Raw genomic sequence first — 13,132 nt, 5'->3', positions numbered from 1 at the left:
CCCTTATGGCAGAAAGTAAAGAAGAACTAAAGAGCCCCTTGATGAAAGTAAAAGAGGAGAGTGAAAAAGTTGGTTTAAAACTCAACATTCAGAAAATGAAGATCATGGCATCTGGTCCCATTACTTCATGGCAAATAGATGGGGAAACAGTGGAAACAGTGACAGACTTTATTCTGGGGGGCTCCAAAATCACTGCAGATGGTGACTGCAGCCATGAAATTAAAAGACACTTACTCCTTGGAAGGAAAGTTATGACCAACATAGACAGCATATTAAAAAGTAGAGACATTACTTTGCCAACAAAGATCCACCTAGTCAAGGCTATGGTTTTTCCAGTAGTCAAGTATGGATGTGAGTTGGACTATAAAGAACTCTGAGTGCTGAAGAACTGATGCTTTTGAACTGTGGTGTTGGAGAAGACTCTTGACAGTCCCTTGGACTGCAAGGAGATCCAACCAGTCCATCCTAAAGGAAATCAGTCCTGAATATTCATTGGAAACTGAAATTCCAATACTTTGGTTACCTGATGTGAAGAACTGACTCATTTGAAAAGACCCTGATGCTGGGAAAGATTGAAGGCAGGAGGAGAAGGGGATGACAGAGGATGAGATGGTTGGATGGCATCACCGACTCAATGGACATGAGTTTGAGTAAACACTGGGAGTTGGTGATGGACAGGGAGGCCTGGCGTACCACAGTCCACAGGGTCGCAAAGAGTGGGACAAAACTGAGCGACTGAACTGAACTGGGTATTACAAAGTTGTTTTGAGGAGCAAGAAAATGGAATTTTTCATTATTTTTAACACTTTACTGTGTTTTCCAAATTTTATCTGAATAGGCATTGCTTTTATAAGCAGAACTTATAAGGAAGAATTTGGAACAAAAAAAGAGCAAGAATTGGGTAAGCATCAAAAATGATGGGCTACTTTTGTCACCCTGTTTCCAATGTTTCCCCATCTATTTCCCATGAAGTGATGGGACCAGATGCCATGATCTTCATTTTCTGAATGTTGAGCTTTAAGCCAACTTTTTCACTCTCCTCTTTCACTTTCATCAAGAGGCTCTTTAGTTCCTCTTCACTTTCTGCCATAAGGGTGGTGTCATCTGCATATCTGAGGTTATTGATATTTCTCCCGGCAATCTTGATTCCAGCTTGTGTTTCTTCCAGTCCAGCATTTCTCATGATGTACTTTTCATAGAAGTTAAATAAGCAGGGTGACAATATACAGCCTTGACGTACTCCTTTTCCTATTTGGAACCAGTCTGTTGTTCCATGTCCAGTTCTAACTGTTGCTTCCTGACCTGCATACAGATTTCTCAAGAGGTAGGTCAGGTGGTCTGGTATTCCCATCTCTTTCAGAATTTTCCACAGTTTATTGTGATCCACCCAGTAAAAGGCTTTGGCATAGTCAATAAAGCAGAAATAGATGTTTTTCTGGAACTCTCTTCCTTTTTCCATGATCCAGCGGATGTTGGCAATTTGATCTCTGGTTCCTCTGCCTTTTCTAAAACCAGCTTGAACATCAGGAAGTTCACGGTTCACATATTGCTGAAGCCTGGCTTCGAGAATTTTGACCATTACTTTACTAGCATGTGAGATGAGTGCCTTTGTGTGGTAGTTTGAGCATTCTTTGGCATTGCTTTTCTTTGGGATTGGAATGAAAACTGACCTTTTCCAGTCCTGAGGCTACTGCTGAGTTTTCCAAATTTGCTGGCATATTGAGTGCAGCACTTTCACAGCATCATCTTTCAGGATTTGAAATAGCTCAGCTGGAATTCCATCACCTCCACTAGCTTTGTTCGTAGTGATGCTTTCTAAGGCCCACTTGACTTCACATTCCAGGATGTCTGGCTCTAGATGAGTGATCACACCATCGTGATTATCTGGGTCATGAAGATCTTTTTTGTACAGTTCTTCTGTGTATTCTTGCCACCTCTTCTTAATATCTTCTGCTTCTGTTAGGTCCATACCATTTCTGTCCTTTATCAAGCCCATCTTTGCATGAAATGTTCCCTTGGTATCTCTAATTTTCTCGAAGAGATCTCTAGTCTTTCCCATTCTGTTGTTTCCCTCTATTTCTTTGCATTGATCTCTGAGGAAGGCTTTCTTATCTCTTCTTGCTATTCTTTGGAACTCTGCATTCAGATGCTTATATCTTTCCTTTACTCCTTTGCTTTTCGCTTCTCTTCTTTTCACAGCTATTTGTAAGGCCTCCCCAGACAGCCATTTTGCTTTTTTGCATTTCTTTTCCATGGGGATGGTCGCCAAAGAATTGATGCTTTTGAACTGTGGTGTTGGAGAAGACTCTTGAGAGTCTCTTGCACTCCAAGGAGATCAAATCCTAAAGGAGATCAGTCCTGAGTATTTATTGGAAGGACTGACGTTGAAGCTGAAACTCCGATACTTGGGCCACCTGATGCAAAAGACCCTGATGCTGGGAAAGATTGAAGGTGGGAGGAGATGGGGACGACAGAGGGTGAGATGTTTGGATGGCATCACCAACTCAATGGACATGACATTGAGGAAACTCAGGGAGATAGTGATGGACAGAGACACCTGGTGTGCTGCAGTCCACAGGGTCGCAAAGAGTCTGATATTACTGAGGGACTGAAGTGAACTGAACTTGAAAGAAGAGGATGTCATGCTGTGTTGTGACTGACTGCCTTTAATGCTGAAAGAGACTACCTGAAGAGTATCATCACTAACCTAATTTCTAAAGAGAATACATACACATCTGTAAGACTAAGGTCATATGGGTAAACTTATGTATGTCATAGAATATTTGCAAAAAATAAATTTTAAATGTGTATTTAGGTAACATAAACATTGGAAGGAAAGTTATGACCAACCTTGATAGCATATTGAAAAGCGGAGACATTACTTTGCCAACAAAGGTCCGTCTAGTCAAGGCTATGGTTTTTCCTGTGGTCATGTATGGATGTGAGAGTTGGACTGTGAAGAAGGCTGAGTGATGAAGAATTGATGCTTTTGAACTGTGGTGTTGGAGAAGACTCTTGAGAGTCCCTTGGATTGCAAGGAGATCCAATCAGTCCATTCTGAAGGAGATCAGTCCTGGGATTTCTTTGGAAGGAATGATGCTAAAGCTGAAACTCCAGTACTTTGGCTACCTCATGCGAAGAGTTGACTCATTGGGAAAGACTCTGATGCTGGGAGGGATTGGGGGCAGGAGGAGAAGGGGATGACAGAGGATGAGATGGCTGGATGGCATCACCGACTCAGTGGACATGAGTTTGGGTGAACTCCGGGAGTTGGTGATGGACAGGGAGGCCTGGTGTGCTGCGATTCATGGGGTCGCAAAGAGTCGGACACGACCGAGCAACTGAACTGAACTGAACTTTCGTCACACACTGCAAATGCAATTACATGATAATTAAATCAACACACCCCAATTAAACCTTCATTCAATACATTGTTTTCACAGGAAACCTTTGTACCATTGTACTTTTCATCTTTAGGTGACAACCACACCCTTTCTCATTGCTTCTATCCTAGGGGATCTAAACTAATTCTAAACTTGCACTAAACTCTTAACATGGGGAAAAATTTAGGGGAAGGCACAGTGCGTCTGCTCATTTGTAACATTCAACCTTCAACGCAAATTTCCAAACTCACCAGGCTACTTGGACCAACTAAGGCTATGAACATCAAAGTGATTTGATGGCATGGTTAAGAATCCTCCTGCAATACAGGAGATGCAGAAAATCTGGTGTTAGATTCCTGGGTTGGGAAGATCCCCTAGAGGAGGAAATGGCAACCCACTCCAGTATTCTTGCCTGAAAGATCTCATGGACAGAGGGCTACAGTCCATGGGATCACAAAGAGTCGGACACGACTGAGCACCCACATGCAAGCAAGGGATTGATGATAGACTTCTCTGTGTGGAGGGGCTGACATGCTATACAGGAAAAGAAATGACCGTAAACCACAGCATTAATGCCCAAAGAACAAGAGCGTATACGTTGCAGATGTTTCCATGGGAAATAAGCAAGGAAGGCCAGGTTCCTACAGTGGTCTTCATGGTCTTCATAGGTGGGTTATAAGTAAACTTGACCTCCCCCACCCGCCCAAAAAAAGAGTACAGACTTAAAACACCTACGGAGGAGGTGAAGGGCCTTGCAGAACATGTTAAGGTACAATACAAAGTGAAGACATGCATCCTATGTTAAATGATTAATTTGAGTAAAACAAAGAATTCATAGAGAAAAAGTGGAGTCACGGGTGGAAAAAATACATGGAGATCTGCTCAGAAAGGACCTTGAACCCCACGGCCAGGCATCAGATATGTTTGTGCAGTGAAGGTGAGAGGCAGTGTATGCTCAGGTCTTGTTTTATGCTGTCTATTATATTGTAAACCAGAGCAGACTGTTTCTTATTATTACATTTGTAAATATACCCAGAGGCTCTTAAAGCCACAGGAACATCCAATTAAATTAAAAAGCTTTGACCTCTTTGGATGAGAGGCTCTATATAAATCCAAGGTATTGATATTCTTATTATGGCGGATAAATGAAATGTGTGAGTGAGGCTAACTCAGCAGCAGAATGGTTTCCCTGAGATTCATAAAAAAAGTAATAATAATGCCAGACCTGAGTCTGTGCAGGACACCCAGCACAGATCCAAGGGATTTTAAAAAAGAGTGTCTCATAATATTAGCCATGTGGGCAGAACTCTGAAAAAGGAGCTATTTCATGCCCCCATCAACATTGCCTGCTCACCCAAGATATAAAAAAAGTGCTTTAGGCATGGCTGAGTAAATCAAGGCAGAGCACATAGATTATAAACTGAAGGCAAAAGTCAATGATGCTTTCAGCATGAAAGAAGGAACTATTTTATTTATACAGGATTGGAATTTTATATCAGCTTTTTCAATTACTTTGGTTTAAATAAATCTTACATAAATATGAGCTTAGATTAAGATATACACATATGGTATTCTGTTTGAAGGAAAAGAGTATAAGTAGATCACAGTAGGCCATGTCTCTCCCTGGTTGATTTTGTTTTTCGTATTCTCCATACCTGGTTTAGCCTGTGTTGTCTGATTCAGAATTGTGGTTTAATTCAAGTTGCATTTAATTTTCTGACTGTTTTAGGAAATTGACCAAAAATGATATTTTAAAAATTTAATTTGATTTTTGATATTTTATTTAATTAATTATTTTGGTGACTCCATGGGGGTATGCAGGGTCTTAGTTCTCCAAGCAGGGTAGAAGTTGTGCCCCCTGTAGTGGAAGCTTGGAGTCTTAACCACTGAACCACGGGGGAAGTCCTAGTATTTTTAATTATAAAGGACAACCTTGTTGAAAGAGGAGTGACTTTGTTTCTGTGGGATACAGCCTGAAGGCTTATAGCTAAGGCAGCAAGTACCCACCAGCTTCTCTCTAGATTCTATCAATCAAGAAACACCAAATGCATAGGATGTTGCAGGCACCACGTGAGCCAGACACCTTTGGCTGGGTGTCCCCTGAAGATTTCCAATCAACACCACCAACTGAACTTATTTTTCCTTCTTTCTATCCTTGGCTTCTCCTGTGTTTCCTGTTTCAATAAATGGCTCAAAAAAAAAAATCTTTGGCTAAAAAGATAACCTGCTGCAGAATGGGAAAAAAATATTTTCAAATCCTATATATCTGACAGGAGTTTAGTATCCAGAAAATATAAAAAGTTTTTACTGCTCAGCAACAAAAAGGCAAATAAATAATCCAATGTTTTTAGTGAGCAAACTATCTGAATAGACGTTTTTCCAAAGGAGATATACAAATGGCCACAATCTCACAGGAAAAGATGCTCAACAAAATTACTCATTAAGGAAATGCAAACAAAGACACCATGAGATACCACTTCACAACCACTAGGGTGGCTATAATTTAAAATATTTTAAAACAGGAAAATACGAAGTATTGGCAGGTGTGTGCAGGAATGGAACCCTAGTGAGAATAGAACCTGTGAGAATATAAAATGGTGCAGCTGCTTGGTGTAACAGTTTGATGGTTCCTCCAAAATTTAAATATAAAACGTTTAAATGTTCTGGACCTAAAGAGTGCCACGTACCCTGTGAATCTACTGAATGGCACCAAACTGTACACATTAAAATGGTTAATCTACTATTATAAATGTTACCCAGAAAGATATCTATATCTATCCTAGAGAGAAAGAGAGAGGAGACACATCACAGTAGAATTCTTTAAGTCTTCTTTCATCTAATCACCAAGTTCTACCAATCTGACCTGCACAATGTTTCTTAAATGTGTCCCCTTCTCAGCATTCCCACTCCCACTCACTTGACTGGGTCTTTATCATCTCTCTTGTCAACTGTTTCGATAGCTTCCCACTTGCTCTCCCCTCTTACACCACCTCCATTCCAATCTACTTACCACACTAGTCAAAATCTGTCAGTTCAGATTCATTGTACACAGCATTTGTGACCCTTGCTGATATTAAACAGTTATAACACTTAGAACTGGACATGGAACAACAGATTGGTTCCAAATAGGAAAAGGAGTACATCAAGGCTGTATATTGTCACCCTGCTTATTTAACTTATATGCAGAGTACATCATGAGAAACGCTGGGCTGGAGGAAGTACAAGCTGGAATCAAGATTGCCAGGAGAAACATCAATAACCTCAGATATGCAGATGGCACAACCCTTATGGCAGAAAGTGAAGAGGAACTCAAAAGCCTCTTGATGAAGGTGAAAGAGGAGAGTGAAAAAGTTGGTTTAAAGCTAACATTCAGAAAACGAAGATCGTGGCATCCGGTCCCATCACTTCACGGGAAATAGATGGGGAAACAATGGAAACAGTGTCAGACTTTATTTTTTTGGGCACCAAAATCAGTGCAGGTGGTGATTGCAGCCATGAAATTAAAAGACGCTTACTCCTTGGAAGGAAAGTTATGACCAACCTAGATAGCATATTCAAAAGCAGAGACATTACTTTGCCAACAAAGGTCCGTCTAATCAAGGCTATGGTTTTTCCAGTGTCATGTATGGATGTGAGAGATGGACTATGAAGAAAGCTGAGCGCCGAAGAATTCATGCTTTTGAACTGTGGTGTTGGAGGAGACTCTTGAGAGTCCCTTGGACTGCAAGGAGATCCAACAAGTCCATTCTAAAGGAGATCAGCCCTGGGATTTCTTTGGAAGGAATGATACTAAAGCTGAAACTCCAGTACTTTGGCCACCTCATTCGAAGAGTTGACTCATTGGAAAAGACTCTGATGCTGGGAGGGATTGGGGGCAGGACAAGAAGGGGACGACAGAGGATGAGATAGCTGGATGGGATCACCAACTCGATGGACGTGAGTCTGAGTGAACTCCAGGAGTTGGTGATGGACAGGGAGGCCTGGCGTGCTGCGATTCATGGGGTCGCAAAGAGTCGGACACGACTGAGCGACTGATCTGATCTGAACTGAAAGTAGTTGCCAGGAGGAGAACTTTGAAATGGAAGCTGAACTGAACTGAACTGAAGAGGTTTTGTTTATCAACAAATGACTTAGGCATCGAACTTTGCACTATGGATTATATGCACTATATCAAATAATTATGCACCATATCAAATCTATCACTCTATGAGTAGAAATTAAGGCTTTGTGTCATTTTCATATGTTGTAGTATTTCTTCAAATAAATCTCTCCTCTAAACAAACAAAAAAAGCAGGAATCTGATCCTTCTATTCCCACATGAAAAACCTCTAAGGTTTCCCATTGTGCAAAACATGATTCTTCATATTGTTTACTAGAGATCCAGTTCTAAAGTGCCTTTCCAGCTTCCTTGTTAATTACTCTAGTTAATTACTAGAGTTGTATCCGACTCTCTAGCCATGACCCAAATATGCCAGGACCACCAGGGAACTCCTACCAGGTATTCTTAAATTTCTCTTTTCCTACCTATTTTTACTCAGCCTAAAATGTCTTGGAGCCTGGATACCACATCTGTGAAAATGTGGTTACCTAGCTCCAGGTTTGTTGAGATACTCAGTGACTCAAGTGGTAAAGAATCTGCCTGCAATGCAGAAGACTGAGTTTGATCCCTAGGTCAGGAAGATCCCCTGGAGAAGGGAATGGCTACCCACTCCAGTATTCTTGCCTGGAGAATTCCATGGACAGAGGAGCCTGATGGACTATAGTCCATGGGGTCACAAAAAATCAGACACAACCGAGCAACTAACACTTTCACACTTTGAAAGATAGTAAGCCATGCTTGTAAGGAAGCTCAGCCTACGGTTATTTTTAAGAAAAAATGTTTTTCAATTCACCTGGTTAAAATTCTGCTTATTTTTTTAGCCTTGTGCAATAACTTTATTATTGACTTTATCTGAAAAATCTTGATAGAAAATTGTGGTTTGGTTTATCAACTCTCAGCAGGCTGTTCCTGAGCTCTAAGAAAGCTTCCCTTCTTCTGAACTACTCAGTCTTTCTTCTGGACAAGTGACATTTTGGGAATGCTCTACCTCTTCTTTTTAACATTTTTTTCTTAGGCTTCTTCTCATCCACTGGATTCTCTTATATTGCAGGGTGAACTTTCTTATGCTTTTCCTCCATCATGTCTGCAGTTACATTGTTCTCTACGTATTGAGAGGACTGTTTCTTGTAAGCATCCTCATCTTCTTCATTCAGGTAACACATATAATTTGCAGTATTCTGCCCCATGATGTGTTTTTAGTGTCCCTCAGCATTGAATTCCTTGCTTTCTGAATCATAACCAGGGAACCACATGGCACTATGAGGGATAGACAAGCCTCCATCGACAGCTCCATTTCGGGCCCCCCAAACTTTTTTTCCAGTAGTAGTCCTGGCAAACCAGTCAATCCTGAAGGAGATCAACCCTGAATGTTCTTTGGAAGGACTGATGCTGAAGATGAAGCTCCAATAGTTTGGCCACCTGATGCAGAGTCAACTCTTTGGAAAAGACACTGATGTAGGGAAAGACTGAGAGCAGAAGGAGAAGGGGGTAGCAGAGAATCAGGTGGTTAGATAGCATCACCAACTCAACGGACATGAGTTTGAGCAAACTCCAGGAAACAGCGGAGGACTCAAGAGCCTGGCGTGCTTCAGTCCACGGGGTTGCAAAGAGTCAGACATGACTTAGCAGCTGAACAACAGCGATCCTGGCAAGCTCTGCATCCAAATAACACATGAAGACACCAGACTGACCATCAGTGTTTTCCACATTGTATTCATCTCTAGCCATCTCGACATGGCCTTCATAAATTCTGTCCACACCAAACCTGTTAAGAAGCCTGCTGGCCAGCAGCAAGCCACTACAATATGCTGCGGCATCATTTGTCAGGTCAGCCTTCACACCACACTTTGGGAGTTCGTGAGCATAAACTGCACCAGCTGTCATATCTCCTTCTATATGGGTGTAAGCAATCTGACAAATGATATCCCTGTTGCTTACATGAACTATCATTCTATATTTGGGTGTATGATACTTATTTTTATCTTGGATTACAAATCGTTTGTGAGCAGAGCAGTCAGTTTTGCCCTCTCTCCATCTTCTGAATTTAACTTGGTATCTCTTGAAGTATGGCTTCCTAGGTGGGTCAATGGTAAAGAATCTCCCTGCCAATGCAGGAGATGTGAGTTCGATCCCTAGGTTGGGAAGATTCCCTGGAGAAGGAAATGGCAGCCCACTCCAGTATTCTTACCTGGAAAATCCCATGGACAGAGAAGCCTGGTGGGCTATAGTCCATGTGGTTGCACAGAGCTGGACCCAAATGAGTGACTGAGCACACTCTTGGTGGTTGTGGTGGTTTAGTCGCTAAGTCGTGTCCGACTCTTGCGACCCCATAGACTGTAGCCTGCCAGGCTCCTCTGTCCATGGGATTTTCCAGGAAAGAATACTGGAGTGGGTTGCTATTCCCATCTCCAGGGGATCTTCCTGACCCAGGAACTGAACCCAGGTCTCCTGCACCTCAGGCAGATTCTTTACCCACTGAGCTATGAGGGAAGCCCAAGCACAGTCTTGAAGTAGGCCTTATGCCTGACAACTTTGATAAACCCCATCCTGCAAGTCAGAGCACCAACTCTGTGGCTTGCCACGAAGCTGCAGAATTAGCACAGCTCTGGGGGTGGGGTGGAGGTCAGTTCAGTTCAGTTCAGTTGCTCAGTTGTGTCTGACTCTTTGTGACCCCATGAATCTCGCAGCACACCAGGCCTCCCTGTCCATCACCAACTCCCAGAGTTCACCCAAACTCATGTCCACTGAGTCGGTGATGCCATCCAGCCATCTCATCCTCTGTCATCCCCTTCTCGTCCTGCCCCCAATCCCTCCCAGCATCAGAGTCTTTTCCAATGAGTCAACTCTTTGCATGAGGTGGCCAAAGTACTGGAGTTTCAGCTTTAGCATCATTCCTTCAAAAGAAATCCCAGGGCTGATCTCCTTCAGAATGGACTGGTTGGATCTCCTTGCAATCCAAGGGACTCTCAAGAGTCTCCTCCAACACCACAGTTCAAAAGCATCAGTTCTTTGGCTCTCAGCTTTCTTCACAGTCCAACTCTCTCATCCATATATGACCACCGGAAAAACCATAGCCTTGACTAGATTGACCTTTGTTGGCAAAGTAATATCTCTGCTTTTGAATATGCTATCTAGGTTGGTCATAACTTTCCTTCCAAGCAGTAAGTGTCTTTTCATTTCATGGCTGCAATCACGGTCTGCAGTGATTTTAGAGTCCCCAAAAATAAAGTCTGACACTTTCTGCTGTTTCCCCATCTATTCAAGGGATAGCAAATTCTGCTTACATTTTAAGGCCAAAGGTTATTGTTGAAATCTGGCCTCAGTACACAGGTAATGGTTTAAAGCTTAGAGACAGAGTTCTGGGTGAAGTAGAAAGAAACAGCTTTATGGCTTTGTCAGGCAAAGGGGGCCATAGTGGACTGATGCCCCTAAGACTGTGTGTTCCACCCCAGAATGTGTAGTGAGGAGTCTTCCAGTGCTGAAGGTGTATGATCAGTTTGTAGACATTCTTCTGATGGTTGGTGCTGAGGTAATTGGAAATCAACATCAACCTTCTGGTTCCAACCAATCTGGGGTCCATGTGCTTGTGGGCAGCATACAGGTAACTTCTTCTACTTGGTGAGTGTCTGCAAGGCAGCTCAGAGGACATGGCTCAGAATATTATCTACAGTCCTTGAGGAAGAACTAAAGGTCCTTGACTTTGCTTAATGGCTAAATATTATTATTTGGTCTTGCCTGACTATTTTCCTTTCTTTCTGCATTTTCTTATTTCTCTGATTAAGTTTATCCTTTGATTAAAATTTTTTTGCAGACAAAAGGCAGGTAGGGGACATGGGTGGGGGGTCTATTCTGAGAAGGCCGCCTAGGGTCCAGCTCCATTACAAGGTCAGCAGCTCACCTGAGCACTTAGGCTCAACACATGTGCACACCACAGCTGCCTTAATTCTTGGTTAGTAGCAGTTATGACAAGAGAACATAATGGTTCCAGAGGATGTGCTTGTTCCCTTTAGTCTTGTTCACTTGTTTGAATTCATTTTCATACACTCAGTGGCTACCACAGAGCAGGGACTCCATATTTGTTGAACTGAAGCCTCTTCTCTACTATATTATATGATGAGGCTGAGGCTAAATCTTACAAAAATACTTGATTTTAAGGGAAATTACACCAGAGAGGCTGGTAAAAGTCACTGCAGTCATCAAACTAATAACAAGTGATTCAAACACAGTATTTTCTTTAGCAATTTTAAAAAGACTTCACCATTTAGTTGAATTCATTCAAACTTAAGTTACCTTTGGGGAGCAATTGCACTCATCTCACACGCTAGTAAAGTAATGCTCAAAATTCTCCAAGCCAGACTTCAGCAATACGTGAACCATGAACTTCCAGATGTTCAAGCTGGTTTTAGATAAGGCAGAGGAACCAGAGACCAAATTGCCAACATCCACTGGATCATGGAAAAAGCAAGAGAGTTCCAGAAAAACATCTATTTCTGCTTTATTGACTATGCCAAAGCCTTTGACTGTGTGGATCACAATCAACTGTGGAAAATTCTGAAAGAGATGGGAATACCAGACCACCTGACCTGCCTCTTGAGAAACCTATATGCAGGTCAGGAAGCAACAGTTAGAACTGGACATGGAACAACAGACTGGTTCCAAATAGGAAAAGGAGTACGTCAAGGCTGTATATTGTCACCCGGCTTACTTAAGTTCTGTGCAGAGTACATCCTGAGAAATGCTGGGCTGGAAGAAGCACAAGCTAGAATCAAGGTTGCCAGGAGAAATATCAATAACCTCAGATATGCAGATGACACCACTCTTGTGGCAGAAAGTGAAGAGGAACTAAAAAGCCTCTTGATGAAGGTGAAAGAGGAGAGTGAAAAAGTTGGCTTAAAACTCAACATTCAGAAAACAAAGATCATGGCATCTGGTCCCATCACTTCATGGGAAATAGATGTGGAAACAGTGTCAGACTTTATTTTGGGGGGCTCCAAAATCACTGCAGATGGTGATTGCAGCCATGAAATTAAAAGACGCCTGCTCCTTGGAAGAAAAGTTATGACCAACCTAGATAGCATATTCAAAAGCAGAGACATTACTTTGCCAACAAAGGTCCATCTAGTCAAGGCTATGGTTTTTCCAGTGGTCATGTATGGATGTGAGAGTTGCACTGTGAATAAAGCTGAGCGCCGAAGAACTGATGCTTTTGAACTGTGGCATTGGAGAAGACTCTTGAGAGTCCCTTGGACTGCAAGGAGATCCAACCAGTCCATTGTGAAGGAGATCAGCCCTGGGATTTCTTTGGAAGGAATGATGCTAAAGCTGAAACTCCAGTACTTTGGCCACCTCATGCGAAGAGTTGACTCATTGGAAAAGACTCTGATGCTGGGAGGGATTGGGGGCAGGAGGAGAAGGGGATGACAGAGGATGAGATGGCTGGATGGCATCACTGACTCGATGGACGTGAGTCTGAGTGAACTCCAGGAGTTGGTGATGGACAGGGAGGCCTGGCGTGCTGCGATTCATGGGGTCTCAAACAGTCGAACACAACTGAGCGACTGAACTGAACTGAACAAAAGTAGAAACATTTTGATAGATTTATAGATTGTAATATCATCTTAATATGTAAAGTCAGATGGAACATTAAAAC

General features: G+C 42.3%; 1 pseudogene; it reads right to left on the bottom strand.

Moving 5' to 3' along the window:
• Positions 1-8,370: 8,370 nt before the first annotated feature.
• On the bottom strand, positions 8,371-10,028 carry LOC102278468 (large ribosomal subunit protein uL18-like; annotated as a pseudogene).
• Positions 10,029-13,132: the final 3,104 nt, after the last annotated feature.

Source organism: Bos mutus, chromosome 4 (assembly GCF_027580195.1).
Source record: "Bos mutus isolate GX-2022 chromosome 4, NWIPB_WYAK_1.1, whole genome shotgun sequence".
NCBI classification, from domain to species: domain Eukaryota; kingdom Metazoa; phylum Chordata; class Mammalia; order Artiodactyla; family Bovidae; genus Bos; species Bos mutus.
The sequence above is the reverse complement of the archived record's forward strand: the minus strand, read 5'-3'. Positions and strand labels throughout refer to the sequence as shown.